Source organism: Vicugna pacos, chromosome 32 (assembly GCF_048564905.1).
Source record: "Vicugna pacos chromosome 32, VicPac4, whole genome shotgun sequence".
Taxonomy (NCBI): Eukaryota; Metazoa; Chordata; class Mammalia; order Artiodactyla; family Camelidae; genus Vicugna; species Vicugna pacos.
Window position 1 is genome coordinate 3,901,923 of NC_133018.1, and position 18,511 is coordinate 3,920,433.

The 18,511-nt window shown below is 47.1% G+C and overlaps 1 long non-coding RNA gene across 1 annotated transcript; it reads left to right on the top strand.

Annotated features, from left to right (window-relative positions):
- The first annotated feature begins 309 nt into the window (after window positions 1-309).
- Window positions 310-5,848, top strand: LOC140690918 (uncharacterized). The gene is made up of 2 exons (XR_012066272.1): window positions 310-356; window positions 5,777-5,848. It is a non-coding gene; the product is annotated as an uncharacterized lncRNA (long non-coding RNA).
- Window positions 5,849-18,511: the final 12,663 nt, after the last annotated feature.

Sequence of the window (18,511 nt, forward strand, 5' to 3'; positions counted from 1 at the left end):
TGAATATCTGTCAAGATTACTATTTTGTTATTTCTCTTTGTGAATTTCCTTGTCTATTTTGCTTGTTCTTTCAGATGAAATCGATTATTTTATTAATGTTGCCAAAAATTGTAAGTAAAATTAGCAATTACAGGAATAAAATTTTTTTTGAAAAAGTGTTTTCACTATGTTGTCTTTTCACCAACAACATGGCATATTTTTTAGTTTTATCTATATTCTTACTGCATTGGCCAGGATTTCTAAACAATGATGTGTAAATGGGCTGTCTTCTTCCTTTTTTTTTTTTTCCTTCAGGTTTCAGCACAGTTTTATTGGGATTGTTCTCAGTCTTAATGAGAAAGTCTTTACCATCAAAGGTAATGAGTATATTTCTTAATGAATTTCTATTTCTACCTTTAGAATTTAAAGGGAATTGTTGAATTTTATTGGATGGTTTACAGTATTTGCTGAGACAATCATTTACTTTTTTTTTTAAACCCTAGGTTTTGCTGGACTGTATTCACAACTTCTCTACTAGAAACTGTCCTTTCCTGAAACAAAAATAATTCCATTTGGGATTGAATATTACCCTCTCTACTCAGAGTCTCATTCCATTTCTTATTTCTAGTATTCGGATATGGTCCTCTTCCCCTCATTATATTTGCCACAGTTTTATCAATGTTTCTGATTTACTTTCCCAAGCAATCCTTGCTTTATTCCCCAACTAGTTTTGTTTTTGTTGTTCTCTATTTTTGTCTCAGTTCATTTTCTACCTTCTACTTTCTTTAGGATTATTCTTTTTTATTTTAAAAGCTTAATTTTTTTTCTTTAATAAAGGATTTAGGACTTTGCCTACCTTTATGCACAGTTTTGTCTGAATCCCAAATATTTTGATGCATGTATTTTTTATTATAATTTTCATTCTCTGTACTTTTTTTGGTAAGTTAATTCCAAGGATTTCAGAATTTGCAGGCTGAATGTTTTAGTCTTAATTTATAGTTTACCAAGAATTAAATTTTCCTTGAAGCTTTGAGGGTGGATATGTGTGTGTACATTCACATGTCTGTATACACATCCTTTTCAGATTACTACATAGGCTATTTTAAAAATTGTATAGTAAAAACATGAAATGTTTCAATTCTAGAAATCTATTCCCCCTAAATGAATGTAATTTAAAAGGTGAAGGTATGAAAACATTCACTTGAGAGTAATTCCTACTAACAAAACTTGGAAATGTTAAAAATTAGTCATAACACTTATTAAAGATGGTAAGAAAAACTTTATTCAAGGCAGGAATACTACAGCAGGGTTTTGTAATACAGCTTAACTCTGACTCCAGCAAGGACAAAGGACAGGGAATGGGGTGGGTGTCAGTGGATGGAAACTTACTAGGAGGAAACATCAGGGGTAAGGGTGGATTCTGGCTAAACCAACTTGACGAGATCATTGCTGAGGACAGGCCAGGGTAATAAGATATGAGGGTGAGAGATAAAAGAATTTAATCAGATATCAAGAGCAGGGGATTTTTCCTAAACTGACTCAGCAGGATTCTTGCTAAAATTGGACTAAACAGGCAGAGCCACTGGATAAAGACATAGCCCAAAGTTTGAAGTGTGTTTAACTATTGCTGCACAACAAATTTCCACAAAACTAACAGCTTCAATATTACCTCACACTGTTCTGAGAGTTGGAAATCCAGGAATAACTCAGCTGGGTGATTCCGGCTTGGGTTTCATGAGATTGCCATCATCTGAAGGCTTGACTGGGGCTGGTGGATTTTCTTCCAAGATAGCTTACTCACATGGCTGTTGAAACTCCAGTTTCCTTGCTGGCTGTTGGGAGAAAGGCCTCTCTACTGGGCTACCTGAGTGTTCTTAAGGCATGGCTATGCTGACTTCTAGAGTGAGTGATCCAAGAGAGTGAGCAAGGAGCCTGCAGTATCTTCTATGACCCAGTCTCAGACATTTCACTGTCATTTGCACAACATTCACAATGTTCTGTTCATTCGGAGTAAGCCACTAAGTCCAACCCACACATCAAGGGGAAAGTAATTAACCTCCACCTTTGAAGGGAAGAATTTTTGGACATAATTTAAAACCACCAGGGTACACACTCGGCAGCCACAAATTGTATACGTATCTTCTATGTGCATAGTGTATTCTTCCAAAGCCTCCAAAAGTTGCATCCATTACGGCATTAACTTGAAGTCTAGAATCTTATCTAAATCAGGTCCAGATGTGGATCAGGGTCCAGTTGTACAGCATCTTAACATTGTTCCTCTAGATCTGGAGATGTGAATGAAAGAGATGAGTTCATCTTCCCAGCTACTTCCACACCCAACATACAGTGGTGGGACAGGTGTAGGTAACCTTCATAGAGGTTACTCCTTTCCAAAAGAGAGGAGGGGAGAGGGGAGTATTCAGGAGTCAACAGCAATTCTGAAATCCCACCAGGTACATGTTGGCAGCTTACTGATTAGGATTCAAAGCCTGAAAACTCTGGGCTTCATTCTCTGAATTCTTGATTCTGCCCTCTGACGTGCTTCCCTTTTTATGAAAGGTAGTACATGGTTACAGTGAAAATGTTTTCTTAGCCCGGCCTGCTTCCTGCTTGTAGAGGGCAGAAGTCCGAAGCTGTCTATTTTGTACGCTCTCTGGTCCTTTCAGTCTAAGCTAGGGGCCTTTCTTTAAATGTGTTCTCTTAAAAACTGTGTGTGTCTCCTATTAATCTTATTGGTGTTCATGCCAAATCACTCCAAAGACACAACCACACATCTCTTCAAGATAAGGCCTACTCTATCTTGGTTTTCTGCTGAGATAGCTGAGGGACAACACCCTTAAGCTTTGTAGAAGTCCTGTTTTGTGACAGATGATCTGAGTCACACCCCTAAACTCTGGAAGGCCTTGGCCTGACTAAATGGTCCCGTGAAGCATCACATTCAATCCTTCTGAGGCTTAACAAAGAATTTTAGTCACATTCATCTTTAGACCACCTTTCTTTTCTTTCTCAATTAAAGAATGTTTACTTGAAGTATAATTGATGTGCATTATTTAGACCATGTTTCTTCAGTGCTCTGGATATGATCTTGGCTTGGTACCCATTATTTTAGCATTTTTTGCCATCTTAAGAGACTGGGAAAATTTCAAAACCCGCAAGTTCTGTCTCCTTTTTCGTTTAACAGTCTTTCCCTTAGCTTTTTAATTTCCCTTCATATTGTACTATAGGCAGCAAGAAGAAACCAAGCAACACATTTAGCTGTTTAGCTGCAAGTCTCCTTAGCCAGATCACTCAATTAGGTACAATTTCTACTTTGAGCTAATGAGGTACCTTTTCTACTTCTCATAAAACTGCAGGCGTAGCATTACTAAACTTTCTGCTGCTACATAACCTGTTTCTCAATTTTCTAATAACATGTTCCTCACTTCCTTTTAAGCCATAGCAGAACCTTCTCAAAGTCCAGCTTAAATTTTTTTTAAATAAGTCTTGTGCTAACACTCTCCTCAAAGTCCTTCCAGTTTTGTCCACTGCCCAGTTCCAAAGCCACTCTCATATTTCAGTCCAAGATCAAGGTGCCAGCAGATTTGGTTCTTGGTGAGGGCACTTCTTAGCTTACAGATGGCTGCCTCACATGGCAGAGAGAGGGAGAGAGAGCTCTAGTCTCTTTCTCTTCTTACAAGGACAGTAATTCCATCATAGAAACTCTACCGTCATCTAAACCTAATTATTTACCAGAGGCCCCATCTCCAGATACCATCACATTAGGGGTAGGGTTCAACATGGGAACCCTATCTTGATAGAGGGAAACCTCTAATTTGTCTTTGTATTTACATCCTTCCAGACCAACCTAATACTGTGTGTCACCCAGGATTGGCCCTTAGTAAATGGTTGAGTGAATGAGTTGATGTGTGGGTAGATGGGTAAGTCTGAACCCAAGATATATATCTGTGAAATGAGAGTTTTAGATTAAATAATTATGAATTTCCTCCTAATACTTTGTGGTTAAAAAATTTAAAGATAGGGGCTTCATGTAATAATGAGATAAAATTGGAAAGTGAAAAAGAATGAGGCAGACAAGCAAATAAATCAGAGGTATCTTGAAAATTTGGCAAAATGTCAGAATAAGAGTAGAGTACAATGTTTGAATGATAATCATTTCTTCTATTCTTAAAGTTTTCTTTGTTATAGCAATTTAACTCTCACCTATAGTTTTCTTTAATCTTTGATAGAACTTTGGGTAATAATATATGTTTGTAATCTGTAACATTTAAATTTTATTCAATATTTTATTTATACTGTGCATACAGTAAGCACTTCCATACCTATCTATTTAAAAAGTTTATACTGATACCTCCCGTTTAATTCCAACACCCCTGAATTCAGTCTAGGCTACTTTTCCGTATTATTTCTCCCTTCTCTTTTAGTGAAACACTACCTCCTATGAACTACAATATATTTTTCCCACTTGCTCAATTCTGGAAACATACTCCATGGATTCAGAATTGTCAACTCACACTACTTACGTAAACAAAACTGCTAACTAGCACAGCCATCAGTAGCACTCAGCCTTATCCTTATGCTGGGCCCCTGAGAGGGTGAGCGCAGCTTTGTTTCCAAGGAGGGAGCCTGCAAACTGGGTGGGAGCCTGTGTTTGTTGTTTGTGTCATAAATCATTGTTCAGGGAACTTGGCCAGGTTTCCGCTAGAACTGGGATGGATAGTGACCACTGGGAAGGGGACCACACCAGTGCTGGAGCCACAGGTGAGAGTGACTAGGGGCTCCTTCAAGACAATGTGAGTGGTGATGGGAGATAGTGGGGAAAGAGTGCTCACCTGTTCATTCAATGAAAAATACTGTTTTAATTCCTTTGATTTATTCTCCCTCCAACTTGTAGCTTGTCTTTTGCATTCTAACTGGTATCTTTTGATGAGCAGAAGCTTTTACTTTTTATGAAGTCCAGTTTATCGGTTTTTTCCCTTGTATCCTTGGTACCTTTGTGCCGTTTCTATGCCAAAGTTAGGAAAATATTCTTTTATTATTCTCCTATTGTGTTTTTCTGTAGAACTTTTATTGTTTTGGTTTCACATTTGATTCTATGATCCATCTTGAATTAATTTTTGTCTGTCGTGGGAGGTAGGGAGTCCGAGTTTCTCCCCCACTTCAGTTTTTCTAAAACCATTTATTAAAAACACTTTTCCCCCATTGATTTTCATTGGTACCTTAATTGAAAATCAAGTAGCTGTATAGGTGTTGGTTTGTTTATTTTTCCAGCTTTATTGAGATATAATTGACAAATACAATTATGTATATTTACAATGTACAGCATTCATGATGACTGGCTGTATGTATACACTGTGAAATGATTACCAGAATTAAGTTCATTAACGCATCCATCATCTCACATAGTGTCCTGTGTGTGTGTGTGTGTGGTGAGAATGCTTAAGACCTACTCTCTTAGAAAATCTAAAAGTGTTAGTTTATTTTTGAACACTTTATTATACGCCACTAATTTGTTTTTCTATCCTTACACCAATACCACGTGGTCTTAATTATTGTAGCTTTATATTAAGTTTCAAGATTACTAGGGCTATTTTAGGTGCAATACATTCCCATATAACTTTAAAATCATTTAATAATTTCTGCCAACCCACTGGAATTTTAATTGGGGTTGGTTTTAATGTCTATGCCAATATACATATGTATTGGATATGTGTATTTCTGTGTGAACAGTAGGCATGTGTTAGGGCATACGTCCTTGATGTGTACGAGCTCTGAAAATGAACACTTTTCTATGTTTCAGTAAAAACTTCATGAATCATGAAGTTCACGGAAGCGTAAAGGAGGGAAAAATAAAAAGACGTATTTGCAGCAACCTGGACCTAAATTGGTAAATGATACATGCAGAGTGAGGATGCTGGGGGTTGGGTACTGGAAGTGGAAGCGGAAAGGATGGAGAGCTTGCTTCAGTGCTTAGTGTTTGACTGCAGGTGAGCTGTCCAGAAAGGGGCCACAGCCCCCCGAAGGTTTGGATGGGGCAGCCTTGGTCCCTCACCACGTGGGCCTCTCCATGGGGTTGTATCAGGCTCCCCGGGACCAGCAATCGGAGAGAAAGCAAGAGAGAGAGGGGCCAAGACCGGCCACTGTCGTTGTGTAAGCTGGTATCAGAGCTGACCTCCCTTCACTTCTGTGCCCTACTTGCTAGAATCCAGTTGTTATACAAATAGGTTGAAGATAGCCTCTGTCTTTCAGCCCCTATGTTGTTTATTTCTTCACAGCAACCTGTGGCCGTGAGCATAAGCCTTCGTGCACCAGAATCAAATTTTCACACGTCCATTTGCTCTAAATATATACCAAATAGGCATATACTTAGCCATTTAGAGCCTGCCTGCTCTGCCTACCCCATGAAACTGCACTTAATGTTTGCTAGTTTGCTGGCCTTAGGGGAGAAAAGTCCTTGACTTATAAAGGACACCAAACAGCTATTCTTTGCAGCTGTCTGACCCAGAGATCCCTGGCTGTCCTGCTCAGTGACACATCCTAGAGGCGTAAGCCCCTCTCTGATTCCCTTCCCACCTGGGAGTTCTTTGTCCTTTTCTGGTTTTGGCAATGCACCACTGTTCCTGGAAGGTTCACCTTTCTAAATGTCACCCAAACAAACAGCTCTTGGGTGTGTTACTGCCATCTCATAACCATACTTCTTGTCTTTTTCCTCAGTCAGCCTGAAATTCTCACTCACTAGCCCTGTCCCTCAGTACAGGCCCACCCAAGGGAGAGGATCTCACAGGATGGGAATATCAGGAAGTGGGGGTCACTGGGGCCATCTGAGTGGACGCCCCCCACAGCCAGCCCTCTGGCTCTCACAGATTCATGTCCCTCTCTCACCCAGACACATTTCTCGTGTTCAGCTTTGCGCTCAGCGGAGGGTGAGTCCAGGGGTTTATGTTTCACTTCCCCACCTGCATCGGTTGCTCTGGAAATGTTTGCTGAACCACGGAAGACAGTAATAGTCAGCCTCTGCCAGCCAGAGACGACATACTGCTCACTCCCCATCAGGAGCACATGCTTGCCCCCAAGCCCAGCTCCTGGGAGTGCGTGGTCCTCCCTGAGCAGCTGTGCAGGGATCACAGGGCAGCCCCATTGCATGCCCTACAGGAGAAATATGGAAAGTGAAAACGGAAAAAATTCTAACACATAATTTCTAGTTTTTGAAAAGAAGAAATAAAATGTATACTTTTGTAGGCAGATACAACTTGCCTCTATTAAAGGAAATTAGTAAACTGATTTCTTAAGAAAAAATAGAAAAATTTTCTATACACCCTAGGAAAACAAAATATATATATATTCATGGAAAATATCTAAGAAGCTTTCAGAGATCAAATGGTTCTGAATGATTGGCTTCATGTATTTTTTTTACAAGACATTGCAAAGAGGTCAAAATTCCTCGTTCTTTGATAAGGCAGTTATAATAATTATATGTATACCTGATAAATAAAATATGTAAGAGGGAAAGTTACAAACCACTATCACTAAAAGTTGATCCAAATATTCTAAACAGTAAAAAAAAATTACAATCCAGATTAAGAAATCAATAGCCTGACCAATCGTCAATTTTCCAATGTATAAGTTGCATTGCATAGTAAGAAATTTTAAATTTAACATCAATAATAGCAAAAACCACATAAAAATTGAAGTAGACACATTTGTAATACACTCACTCTTTCACATTAACATAACGTCACACAGGTTCCACGGGAGGACTCTGCCCATGAGCTGTGTCTCCTCTGGACAGACTCTCCCAGGATTCCATGTCCTCTTTGAAACACATGCTGAATCCTCACCTAATAACAGCCCCTCTCTGACCCGGACTTGGCAAAGACTCCATGGAGGACGGGGAGGAGGTGACCCCCATCTGTACCATGTGCTGAGAGAGCAGGACCAGGAGCTCCCAGGTGATGGGGTCTCACAGGGAGGATGGTCACACGTCAGTGAGGACAGTTTGCCCAGCTTCCCCGGAGTCTGAGTGGTTGGCCAGCTGTCTGCTCCAACACCCACTCTGGGACTCTGTATTCTGTCCCCTGGTGGCCACAGAGCCACCTCTTCCAGGCTCTGGAATGTCCCCGGCCCCCATGCAGAGTGTTCCTTTTTAAAGCAGTCTTTGCTGATGTGACCCCAGGAAAGTGGATGGAGAGGGCCTTTCTAGGTCCACCGTGGGGGCAAGGATGCTCCCACACTGGGACTTTCATCTCCATGGAAACCTATTGAATTTTCCAAAATTTCCATCTCTGTTAACTGTAGCCCCACGGCCCTAGCCTTTCCTGCTGTGCAGACCCCGCCCATGTGGGTGAAAGGACAGTGACAGGGAGCAGCAGGACACGCCTGTGGTGACAAGTGCTGTGGGCACGTTGGGGTATGCTCAGGGGGTTGGGACCAAGGAGCCTGAACAGAGCTGGGATGTGTCAGCTGGGATGTGAGGGAGGAGTCAGGTGACCTCCCTGTAAAGAAGGGAACAGTCTTCCGGTCAGAGGACAGGGCATAGACCAAGGTCAGGAGAAGGGAGAGCAGGGGATCCCACTGTGCAGACCCTGGGGAGACCTACAGCGCCCCCTGCTGCTCCCAGGTCAAACTCCAGCGCAGGTGGAAGTGATGCTGGGGGCCCTGGGCTGATACCTGGTCACTGTGAATCCACAAACATCCACTGTCCAAGTCTCGTGCTGGGAGCCCGTACCCGGTGTAAATTGATTGTCTGATTTCAAAAGCACAAAAACTTTCAAAACGTAGACATTGTTTAAATATCTACAGTACAGTTAATTTTCAGGCTTTTAACATTACACTATTAAAAAGACCATGTTGTGTCATTATAATAAGTGAGATCAAAGTCAGAAGGGGAGGAAAGTGTGGGGAATGGCTCTCAGGAGAGCATGACTGTCTCAGAGAGCATTAAATATATTTCCCCAATTGTTCTATTTCTTGATCGTCATTGTGAGATGACTGTCAGCAACTGCTGTATAAACTGGAAAACAAATGTGCTGTGGGTATGGCTAATGCATACGTATGAAGAAATCTTAAATACTAATTTATGCTCTGTCATCAAATTGAATTCAGTACATCTGTGAACACGCTTGGACTAAGAAGAGTGGAGCTGGCAGAGATGGCCGCTCCTAGTCTCACTGCTGATGGATAGAATTTGGAGCTGAGCCATGATCACCATCATAATGAGTGGAGGGGGGACCCCCAGGAGCTATGGACACAGCCTGGGAGAGGCTGGAGGAGGCACATGGCCTGGAACACCTGGGCAGGAGATGGGGGAACAGTGCCCCCTCCCCCTGTGGGGCTGACATCTCACCCTCTCTTCCTCTCCTGCCCCTCAGGGCTGAGCCCTCTGAGCTCAGGGGGAGGTTTTGGTAGCACTTCCCTGTGAGGTTACATCACTGTGTCAGTATAACTACCTATGTCCAGAGCACAGTAATAGTCGGCCTCGTCCTCAGGCTGGGCCCCCGTGATGGTGAGGGCGGCTTTGTTCCCAGAGATGGATCCGGAGAAGCGACTGGGGACCCCAGAGTGACGGCTGCTTGTGCTGTAGATAAGAGTGCGTGGAGCCTGGCCTGGTGTCTGCTGGAACCAACCAGGGTAGTTACTGGTAGTGACAGACCCAGAGCTGAGGCCGCAGGTGAGTGTGACCGTCCCTCCTGGAGACACTGACAGGGACGGCTCCTGGGTCACCACAGTCTGAGAATCCACCCCTGAAAGTGACAAGTGAGAGACAAGTGTGGTTTAGGAGACCAGGGTCTCCCAGACACCTGTCTGTAGGTGCCCCCCAACACTGCAGCGTCCCGGCCCCTGACCTGAGCCGTGTGCGAGGAGCCCGAGCAGAAGCACCGTCCAGGCCATGGTGGGGACGCTTCTGGGACGCGGCTCCTCAGCCTCCTGGGCTGCACTGTGGGATCCTCGGGCCTTTTCATGCCTCCCGGACCCACTGGGAGGAGCAGAGACTTCATGCAAATCAGCTTCCTCCCTCTTGCTGCCAGTGTCACCTGATGTCCCCTGGGGAGGTCTGGAGGGAGCAGATGCGGAGACGTCACCCTTACCCAGGAAGGCACAGTAATGAGACACTGAGTTACGGGGGTGACATATGTCACCAAATGTGCTCCCCCTGCCCCTGTGACCTCAGTCCTAAATCTCTTCCCTGTAGAGCCTGAGGGCTGAAGGTGGAGATGGTGGGTTCCCCCCCTCTGGGCCCTGAAATCTAGTCCCCCCACAACTACCCCCATCCCTGGGACAGGTGTCCCTTCCTCTGTGAAATCCCTGCTTGTCTCCTTTGGATGAGCTGAGCTGTCCCTCCTCCTCCAGCACTGAGTCCACTGGGAAGTCGCAGAGCCCGTGTCTGGGGTGGGAGGGACAGGGGTCTCACTGGTCTCAGTCCTGGACCACAGGGCAGCCCCACAGCACGCTTTGCTCGTCACGGGGCACAGTGTCACCGAGGACCAGAGACCTGAGGGCCCAGCTGTTTGGGCAGCTCACCTGGTCTCCATTCACAGATTCCTGGTCGGCTTCCCTGATTCTGTGGTTCTTTCATGCTGAGTCACTTCCTATAGTGTTTTCATTTCCAAATGGAGTCCTGGTCCATGGAAGCTGCAAAACTGTGCATATGGAACCATTTTACAGCCGCCTCCCACCTTCATAAAGTACAGTCTAGAAAAATCATCTGACCCATGGGTGCACCAGTGCAGGTGTCAGTGACAAGGGGACAGTGAGTTGGTTTTAAGGATGTGTAGGAACGCTACTGAGTCCCCATCAGGAGCACAGGCCCTGCCCCCAGGCCCAGCTCCTGGGAGTGAATGATCCTCCTTGAGCCACTGTGCAGGGACCACAGGGCAGGCCCAAAGCGCTGCCTGCTGGTAGAATGTGGCAAATGCAAAAAATTAAAAATATAGGTAATCTCTAGAAAAAAAGATAAAATGCATTTTTTATAGGAAAATACAACATTGGGACTAATAGACAAAATAAGTAAATGGACTAATTTCATAGGAAAAAACAAAACATTTTATTATTGAGTTATTCCACAAAAAACATAACATACATTTTCACCCAGAATCTAACAAACTGTCAGCATCACATGGTTCCAATAGATATGATTTGTATGATTTTTATAAAATGTTGAAAAAGATGTAAAATTTCAATTTGTTTGAGAAAGCATTTAAAACGGTTATACACACACCTGTAAATAAAATACCAAAGAAGTAACATTACAAACAACTATCATTAATTATTGAATCAGACGAGATTGGGCGCGTTCAAGGTGTTATGACCATGGACAAATATTGACTCAAACATTCTAAACAAAATATTAACAAAGAAATTACAGTACCAGATAATAAACTGATAATGTTATTAACTGTCATTTTTACGAATATACTTCTGTTTTATAATTAACACATTTTAAAATATAAATTTAACACAAATAAGAAAAAATGGTAATAATGTTAAATCCATACAAAAATAGAAACAGACACATTTGTAATATGCTAACACACACTCTTTCACACACACACAACATCACACAGGTTCCACGGAGAGGACTCTGCCCACGAACTGTGTCTCCTCTGCACAGACTCTCCCAGGAGCCCTCGTCCTCCTTGAAACACACGCTGACTCCTCACCTTCTATAAGCACCTCCGTGACCCGGGTTTGGCAAAGATTCCTTAGAGAATGGGGAGGAGATGACCCCCATCTGCACCATGTGCTGAGGGAGCAGGACCAGGAGCTCCCAGGTGATGGGGCCTCACAGGGAGGATGGTCACACATCGATGAGGACAGTCTGTCCAGTCTGAGTGGTTGACCAGCTGTCTGCCCCAACATCCCCTCTGGGATTCTGCATTATGCCCCCTGCTGACCACAGGGTCTCCTCCTCCAACCCCTGGGAAGTCCCCTGACCCCATGGCAAGTGTTCAATTTTACAGCAGTCTTTCTGATGTGACCCCAGAAGAGGGGGGACAGGGACTTCCTGGTTTCTGGGTCCCCATTCCTCGTATCTGCTGCACTGTGCTGGTGTCTTCCTTTACGTGGCTTCCAACCTTGTTGATCTAGCAGAGTTTCTTTGTTTCTCCCACAAGAGTTTGTCCCGACACTTATTGAGCCCATCCTAATGTCTTCCAGTCCCCACAGGACTTGATGGGGTCAGTGTGGACCCATCGCCTGGACCCTGACCAGGGGGGAATACAGATCCCTGAGGCCAGGGATCCAGTCTGGAGCTGAGTCTCTGCCATCTCTGCCTGTCCCATCCTGTCTGTCCTTTTTCTCATCAAGACCTGACAGGTGCAGCCACATGGGTGTGATCAGTCCTGGCTGCATAAAGGAACCTTCTGGGAAGATGTCAACACAACGTTGTCAGTAGCCCATCCCTGAGGTGCCCACCAGTCGATCAGGAGGAGACGTTGTGGTCCTGTGCTTTCCAAAGCCGTGGGTTCTAGCACGTGGGAAGCCCTGAGAACACGTGTCCCGACTCCTTCCTTCCTTCCAGTCTGCTCTTCCAGTTCCTTGGCATTTAACAGCAGAAGGTAAATGTTCCATTGAATGTGAAATGAGCGCCCCCTAGAGACACACTTCTGGGATAACTGACGCTCCATCATCTATCAAGAGCCAGTCTTTTCCTTGATGGTCTCTGATCTCAATAATCTTGTGTTAGCAGAATGTGGTCATCACGTCATCTCAGTGGACTGCAGCTCAGCCCTGCCCCACGAGATTCCTAAACCCGACACTTTTTCCCGACCCCTTTCTATACTTACTCCTACCGCCGAAACACCTGGCATCTGACTGTGCTCCTTACCCTCACCTGCTCCCCCGTCATCCCCGACGCCACAGTTTGACCATTGTGTCCAGTTCACATCCCCAAGTGGTCCCTTCCCTCACTCTCACCTCCTCCTCCCTCACCTTCTGTGTGGAACCCACACATCATCAGTTTCTGTTTCTTCCTCGTACCCCGTCCAATGGCTCCCATGTCCACCCGCCAAGCCCACCTCTTCCTCCTCAGTCACGTGTGATGTATTGACAAGGTCACAGGCATCCCTATGTCCTTCAAGCTGTATCCAAGCGCTGGAACCTACCGGGCACCTGGTAGTGTTCACTCAATGGTGTGGATGGACGGACCTCTGTATAGTCCTTCCCAATCAGGCACATCTGGACTTCGTGTCCCTGATTCTGACCCAGCGTGGGCTCAGTCACCAGTGCAGCCGCCCAGGGGTATCCAGGAAGTCCTGTTCACTTTGAGAAAAGCAGACAAGGCTCTGCTGACAAGGACTGGGCTTAGGGGCAGAATTTGAGAGGTGAGGACACATGCTCTAGACAAAGTAACTTCATGTGGATTTAAGACTCCATGTTCAAGAAAAACAAAGAAAGGATGCAGCTGTGTTGGCTGAGCAGTGGGGGCTGCCCAGGGAGCCCCATGGCTAGGGAACAGTAGGTTTTTGTCTCACTTCCCTGCCGGCCTGGAGCACTGTGCCAGTACTGAGGCTGCTGTCATAACATCCACAGTAGTAATCAGCCTCATCCTCAGCCTGGAGCCCAGTGATGGTCAGGGAGGCCAAGCTGCCAGTCTTGGAGCCAGAGAAGCGGTTGGGGACCCCTGAGGCTCGATTGTTAGCATTGTAGATCAGAAGTTTGGGTGCCGTTCCTGGGAGTTGTTGGTACCAGCTCAAATAATAACCACCCCCGATGTTGCTGCTGCTTCCTGTGCAGGTGATGGTGACCGTCTGGCCCGGGGATCCAGACATGGAGGACAGCTGAGTCAGCACAGACTGGGCCCAGGACCCTGCAAGTGGGAGAGACAGAGATGCTGATTCTGGGTTCCAGACACAAGAGGAGGACCCGGAGCACGGGTGTCCTGCCAGGGCCTCTTCCCCTGTCCCTCATCCAGTCACCTGTACAATGAGCCAGCAGGGTGAGGAGGAGAGGGGACCAGGCCATGGTGGGGATGGTCACTGGGTCCTTGTTTCCTGTAGCCCCACAGCTGAGCAGAGTGTCCCCAGGTCTCTCCTCTAATCCATATTCTGGGAGAGGGAGGGGCCAGTCATGCAAATCACACCCACCAGCTCTCTGGTCCCTCCCTGGCCCAGGGTCAGGTCCCAGGGGTTGGGCAGGGTCAGGGCTGTGTGGGGCCCAGGCTTGGGGGGTGTTCCATCTGGGAGCCTTGAGCAGAGGGCACCCGGCAGGCCCAGGGGGTGGTCCTAGCTTCCATCCTCTAACGATGTGTATCTTCCACCTGAGCCCAGCACATAGTAGGTGTCCAGTAAATGGTGCAGACTGATCAACTCCTGAGTACTCAGCAGCCATCTTGTTTGAGACAGACCTGGGATCTGCATGTGTCCCGGTTCTGTCCTGACCCATCATGGAATCTCCCTGCCTCTGATGTCAGGAAACCCTTCTGGATGGGGTGCAATCAGATAATGTGCTTTTTCCAGGACAGGCTTTGGGGGCACAATTGAGATGCTGGGGCAACATGTTCTCGACCTTGTTCCCAGGAGTGGGTGTGTGATCCTCGATTTTGGTCACATAAACAATCAAGACCACACACTTCAAAGGTCGCTGTCCAAGTGTGCAGGTGTCAATAGAAAATTTTCAGTGGTAGCTTTGCCCAGAACCCTGCCTTCTCAGGACCTGTACAACAGTGCCCCCTACTGGTCTCTGTTCTAGGGCCCGCCAGCCCCTCTGTCTCCACCCAGCACTCCTGGAGGGCAGCCTAGTTCTGCACACGCATTTTGTCATCTTACTCCCCACATGAGTAGACGGAGGAGGCTCCTCCCCTGGGATTGGGACTGAGACATTAACTGTCTAGATCATTTCTAGACAATGAATGCCCTCCAGGTACTAACGCTGGGAAGTATTGCACAGCCCTTCTCTTGCTTGTGTTTCAAGATCACCTGGCATCTTGTCTGATCCTTCCATGTGCCTGGGTCAGTGCAAATACAAGGCCATCATGAACCACGTTCAAGGGGGAGGGTACAGCTCAGTGGTAGAGTGCGTGCTTAGTGTGCACGATGTCATGGGTTTAATCCTCAGTACCTCCACTGAAAATAAGCAAATAAACTAATTACTTCCAAAGAAAAACTTTCAAAAATAACTAAAATAAACCAAGTTCATAACGTAACAGTCTACAGTGTACCCTCCTGGTTCATATTGACAAAAATTCCATATGTGTTACCCTGACAGGCCGACACTTTATTGTTGGTGGTGGTCTTGTTGTGAGGGACGCCTGTTAGATCCCCACCCCCAGGGCCCAATTTCAGGCATCTGATGGCTCTCTTGGCCCCTAGAACACAACGTAGTAGAGACACAGTGTCCTCCCATCCTGTACCTCAGGCTTCACTTGTCCTTTAATTGTTTAGCTGAGGATTCATTCTTTCCTCTTCTGAATCTGGGATGGGTTCATAATTTTGTTTTTCCATTTTGGTATAATTTTTCAATTGCTTTCAGTTTAAGGATTGAGGGTGAGTCATTATTACAATCACCTGTAATTAATGACTGACTTAGTTAATTACGTGGAGGTGCTCCCTCGTCTTCTGACCCTAAGTGGCCTCCACAGCTGTTACCCATCCCCCGAACCTTACGTTCATTCAGTAAAGTCCCCAATAGATTGGCATGGAAGACAGAAGAAAAAGTTCTAGAAACGTTCCTGTAATGTTGAGGTTCTGTGTGATACTGAGGGTTGGATCATAGGCTCTAGACTCCAACGAAATGAGATCCATTCAAATAACCTCCCAATAAAAGCAAAACAAAACAGAAACCAGAGTGGGAGACAACTAGACTGATGGAGGTAAACTCGAGAGAGTAGCTGGTCGTCCATGGGAAGGGAGGGTCTCCTGCACCTTGGCGTCCAATAGCTCCTCCCACCTGGACAAGGATTCTGCTTCGTGAAGGTCTCAGAGCACAGGGCTCACCAGCAGAGCCTGGGCCAGGCTCATGGGACACGAGGGGATTGGCCAGAGCAGGACCAGGTGCCCTGGGTCCCACAGGCTGGACTTGTCTCCTCCTTGTCCTCCCCAGCCAGCACGAGGGGGGCTAATCTAGATACTGGTGACAAATGATTTGTCCCTGGAAGACCAGTAAGAGAGGAGGTTATTTTCAGCCCATTCAGGATCACACTGACTCCAGAACATCACTCTGTCTGGTTCTTGTAACTGAAGTGACGGCAGATTCCAAAACCACAGCGGGCGTTGCCCACAGCGGGGGCAGGGCCTGAGGGGTCACACAGGGGAGAGTGGGGGGCAGATGCCCATCTCCCATCCCGGGGACTGGAGTCTCAGCCCATCCAGGCTGTGCTCAGCTGTGTGACAGTGGTCATCACCCACCCACTCAGGAGGAGCCCTGCGGGGGTCAAGGAGGCTCTGCCATCGGAAAAAGTCAGGAGGATTTTATTTGTCAGATTTATCATTACCTATTTCTTAGTTTTGAAGCCATTAGTTGGTATTTTTACATCTTACTGTCAATTTCTGATGGTTCATTGCCAGCGTGTATTTTACCGCTCACTTCCACATATTGATTTTGGATCTCAGACCTCAGATTGAAGCTCTTAGACAAGAAGCATCCTGGGGTCACCCTTAGACACTGAGGGGGCAGGGCTGGGACCAACCACTGTCTACCACTTATAACATCTCCACGGGGAGGTTTTTATCTTAGAGCAAGTCCTGTCTGCCTGTGGAAACACGAGCAGGCTGAGATGCAACAGCAACGCTCAGTCTCAGATGTGAGATGAGGAAGAGGCTGCGACGGGGTCAGATTTGCTGTTCAGAGGAAACTCAGGTGTTTCCTGAAGATGTGACAACAGAAAGTCACCCTGAGTGCGACCTGGTCCCAGGCACAGCGCAGGAATGGCCCAGCGGGGAGCACAGGGGAGGTTTTAGTCTCACTTCCCTGTGGGTCTGGGGCACTGTGTGAGGATTACTGCTGCTGTCCCCTGCAGCACAGTAATAGTCAGCCTCGTCCTCGGGCTGCAGCCCAGAGATGAGCAGAAGCCCTGCATTGGCCGAGGCATCTTTGGACCCAGAGAAGCGGCTCGGGACTCCGGAGCCCTGGTGCTTGCTGGAGTCTGAGTAGTAGTCCAGGAGGTACCGGGGAGGGCTCCCTGCCTTCTGCTGGTACCAGCTTATAGCATAGCTGCCAACACTGTTCCCACTGCTCAGGGTGCAGGTGAGTCTGGCTGATGCTCCCAGAGACCCAGAGAGGGAGGGCGGCTGAGTCAGCACAGGCTGGGTGAGGGACCCTGCAAACACAGACACAGCAGAGTCAGGAGAAGGGATGGGATGCAGCTGTTTGGGGACCTGAGGTAGAAGCAACTACTCGGCTGGGAGCCGCCTGGGTCCCCGAGGCCCGTCGTACCTGCACAGAGGGAGAGGAGCACGAGGAGGGCGGGGATCCGAGCCATGGTGCTCACAGTCCTGCTTAGGCCATGAGCTGAGGCTGGGCTGCCCTGGCCTCTCTTATCCCTCCCTGAGGGCCGCCAAGGAGGAGGAGCTGTCACGCAAATGTGTCCCCACCTGCTGCCACTCCCCCATGTGCACAGACATGGTCTGGGGCCTTTGGACAGGGAGCCTCCCTGGTGACTGTTTTCCCCATGGGTGGCCTTGGGAGGACAGCTGCTGGGACCCGCTGCAGGCCCACGTGCAGGGGACCAGAACAGGCCCAGAAGGGACACGGCTGCCCACCCCACATCGGAAGCTGAGGTCCCCACCCCGAGTCTCCCATAGAGGAGGCCAGCCCTGCCCTGAGCACCTAAACCACCACAGACAGCCTCTCGGCGCCCTCTACTGCTCCCCGGGAGAACCTCTCCTTTCTCTCTGGCCTGAAAACTCACCTTCACCTGTTTCCCTGACTCCTGTGTTTCCCACTAGTGAGTCATCCCTACAGGGAACCATGCAGGTGTGACCTGGTGTGACCCTCACTGATTCGGGTCCCGGATCCGTAGGTGATGGGCTATCAGGAGGCATACGTGACGTCCTGACCCCGGAGAGCATGTGAACTGCCGCGGAGCTGAGAAAAGGACGCAGGGAACAAACAGCAGCAGGGATCTGCCAGTGCGGGGGCTCAGAGGTGGCAGGCTGGCTCAGGGCGCTGCGTGTGACCAGGACCTCCCAGAGGGACACAGACGCTTACAGAGCAGGACATGGAAGGAATCTGGGGAGATGCAGGCTTAATTCAATCCCTGTCCCTCTTCCTTCTCTACTCCAGACCACAACCTACAGCCGTCCTGGTTGTGGAGCAGAGCTGGGATATTGGGACCCTGGTGTCTTAGTGTAGATTACCCCAGACACCCAACTAATCTTGTAGGGACATAAGCAGGTGCCCGGTGACTGTCACATGGACAGATGCTCAGTGTCCACATGCCCCCAGGAACATCCGCATTGACGTTGAATTGTGGAAAGCCCACTGCCCCAGAACGAACGCGCTACACAGTGTCTTGAATCTGTTTCTTTTTATATGTTCTCTCAGAATTAAATCTTCAAACAGCATCTGATGAATCACAAGACCCCAGTGACGGGGGTCTTGC